Raw genomic sequence first — 3,294 nt, forward strand, 5'->3', positions numbered from 1 at the left:
ACACTTATCTGTACTTTCATTTTAATAACTGTACAGTACTGTTTTGGTAACTATTGTCCATGATGTAAATATGTAAAAAATTTGTGTTTCTATTCTATTCCTGTGTCTTGTTCTGTTTGTATATGTGTTTTTTGTTTTTTGCTGCTGCTGCTACAACCAATTGTGGGACAATTAAAGGATTATTCTATTCTTCTATTCAATGACCATTCCTTCTAAATATCAGAACACGTTTTATTTTTTGTTGTTCTTTTTGTTTAGTAATGATTCCTCCTGCATGACTTTTCCGTGCTTCTGTCTGTGCACTCATTCTAGCATCCTCTTCCTCATCTCTCCAGGTCATTTATGTTATAATCATTTATGTTATTATGTTAAAAAAAAAAGCAAAACAAAGGCATTACAAGAGGGACCTAATCAAGAAATACACAGTACCAGGCAGGATGTGACAAAGATTAGAGGGACACTCAGACAATAGATACACAGCAGGTAAAGAGGGTGTGAGCACAGTGTAGACTAATCACACAAGACAAGGGAAGTAGAACTGAATACAAAATGCAGGGAACAAGAGACCGTCAAAATAAAACAGGAAATAAATAATAATGAGACACAAACTCAAACACCCAGATTTGAGAGAGAGAAAAAAAGAGCATGGAAACAAGACTGACTACATAGAGGAGACACAAATAATGTAACTGGGACCAACAGAGTAAAATGCACATGGTTTGTTTGAATGAGAGAGAATGAATAAGTTCTTTAAATAAATAGTTCAGGTCCAGGTGTGCCTTAAGAATTTGTGGCAGCTATACATTATTATTAAAATGTACAACTGCAAAAAAGATTGTTAATACTGAATTGTTATTTTTATAGTCATCTGGTGATGTTGTAGCTAAATGGAGGGAATTTTTGAAAGTATCAGACTTCAAAGGTCCTGACTGAGTCTAAAGAGATTAATATTTTTTTGCCGCAACCTTTCCAAAAATCTCTTCTGCTGGGGGAGTTTAGCTAAACCAAACAACTCTTCAGGGATAAATATGCTTTTTTTGTTAAGAGCTGTTTGGGTCTGAATGATGTGAATCTGAATCTGAACGAGTTTAACTATCGAAATCAGAAATCTCTCATAAAAAAAGAAAAAAAATCAAAGAAATGTTGTTTAACTTTTGAGATATAGGCCCCATTGCTGAGATTTGCATATTAATGAAACAGCTGCACACCGTTTGCTACCAACTCAGTGTGATACTCAATGACACTTTTGTTTTCTTATAATATTTTTCCTAGTGCAAAATCATTATCCACTGCAAATATAAATATGGCTGCAGTATCACTTATGTCAAAACCTCCAATTTTTGGCCACATGAAAATGCTTTATTGCTCAATATTTTAAGGCTGCAGAGGCATGAGGTCTTTGTTTTTAACACTTGGTAAAAGCGCCTGTGATTCACTGTGGTAGAAGTTGCTGATGTTTCTGAATTATACTATGTGTTGGATTGTGCTGGTGGGATCAGAAAGATTTACTTGTCTGAAATTCTTTTCCACTGATTTATTTCTCGATGATGTTGTAGTTTATGCTAATAACATTTGTGTCAGCAGCTCTGACAGTGTGGCCTTGGTTTGCTGAGTCACAACGTCACCTATGCAGAAGAATTATTCTGATGGAGGCTGAATGCTATATCTTTGTCACTTTTACATTGCAAAGGCTGCCTTGAGAGCTATTAAAGCCGTAAAAGATCATGTACAGCTACCTTCCGCGCTGTCAGCACATTGAGCTGCTGGAGGCATGACACACTATTATTAAAAAATATATCCTCATTTGATGTTTCAGTGATGATGGTGGAGAGTCTGGTTTATTAACATGTCTGTTCAACATCTCCCTACAAAACGAATCCACTGATATAGAAGTTTGTAGGAAAGGTGAAATTCTGATGGTTTTATGAGTGAGAACTATGTGTTTGTGTATAAGATGTACATCTCCAGTCTGGCTAGAGCTGATCAAAGTTTTGTTGTCCAAAAACCCATCATTTTTAATCACATCAACACGTGCAGTGTTTGCTTTAAGAGTGTTTTTGAAGAACTATGCAGATGGTCAGGAGGAGTTTCACTGTGCCTTGTAGATTAATAGAAAGCATACAATAGGATGTCAAAAGTGGAACTGGGGTATTGCATTATGAAGTTGGGGCATGTATGAAGAAATCGAGATAGTGGTGAGTGTGCAAGTAGGAGTAACAGAGTTCAAAGTAGGGATTACATCAGCAACCTGCGCTGAGCTCCTTGTTGTTTGTAGTGGTGATGGGTAGGCTGACAGATGAGGTCAGGCAGGAGTCTCTGTGGACTCTGATGTATGCACATGACATTGTGATCTGTGAGAGTAGGGAGCAGGTGGAGGTATATACTGGAAAGAAGATGAATGAAAGTCAGTAAAAGCGAAACATAATACATGTGTGTGTGTGTGTGTGTGAATGAGAAGGAGACAGAAAGGTGAAGGTGCAAGGAGTAGAAGTAGTGGAGGTAGATTTCAAAACGAGTTTAAATACCTGATGTAAAACCTCCAAAGCAATGGACGGTTTAGAAGTTCAGAAGAGAGTCCAGGCAGGGTGGCAGAGTTGGATGGACATGAGTGACAGTGTAATTTATAACAGAAAAATAGAAGCAAGAGTGAAAAGAAAGGTTTACAGGGGAAGTGAGACCTGCTGTTATGTATGGATTGAAGATGGTGGCACTACCAAAAAGACTAGTAATGTACGATATGCTAAGATTGCCGTTGGGAGTGAGAAGAATGTACAGAATCCTAAATGAGAGCATCAGAGGGACAGCTCAGGTTTAACATTTTGGCAATGAAATTAGAGAGGCGAGACTGAGATGGTTCAGACATGTCCAGAGCAGACATAGCAGTCATATTTTATAAAGGGTGTTGAATATGGAGCTCGAAGGTAGGAGGAAAAGAGACCTATGAAAAGATTAAAGATTATGTTTAGTGAAGCAGGGTTGGTATAACAGAGGAGGATGCTAGGGACAGGGCGATGATCCGTTGTGGTGACCCTGAAAAGGAACAGCAAAATGAAGGTGAAGGAGGAGAAAATGATGGGAGACACTAGACTATTATAACTATACCTCAAGCCAAGCATAGCTGCCCAATTACCGTAATCTGATACATGTTTAATTCATGAAGCTCAAACATTCTGCATACTCTTCTTAAAGCCCACAAAACCAGCCCCAAACACAAACACACAAAACGGTCTGTTTTTGGATTCAAATTTAACACAATCATGATGTATGAAATGGTAATTACATACTTTGATTAGT

The sequence above is a fragment of the Pundamilia nyererei genome, unplaced genomic scaffold (genome assembly GCF_000239375.1).
Source record: "Pundamilia nyererei isolate P.nyererei 1_Seehausen unplaced genomic scaffold, PunNye1.0 scaffold00272, whole genome shotgun sequence".
NCBI lineage: Eukaryota > Metazoa > Chordata > Actinopteri > Cichliformes > Cichlidae > Pundamilia > Pundamilia nyererei.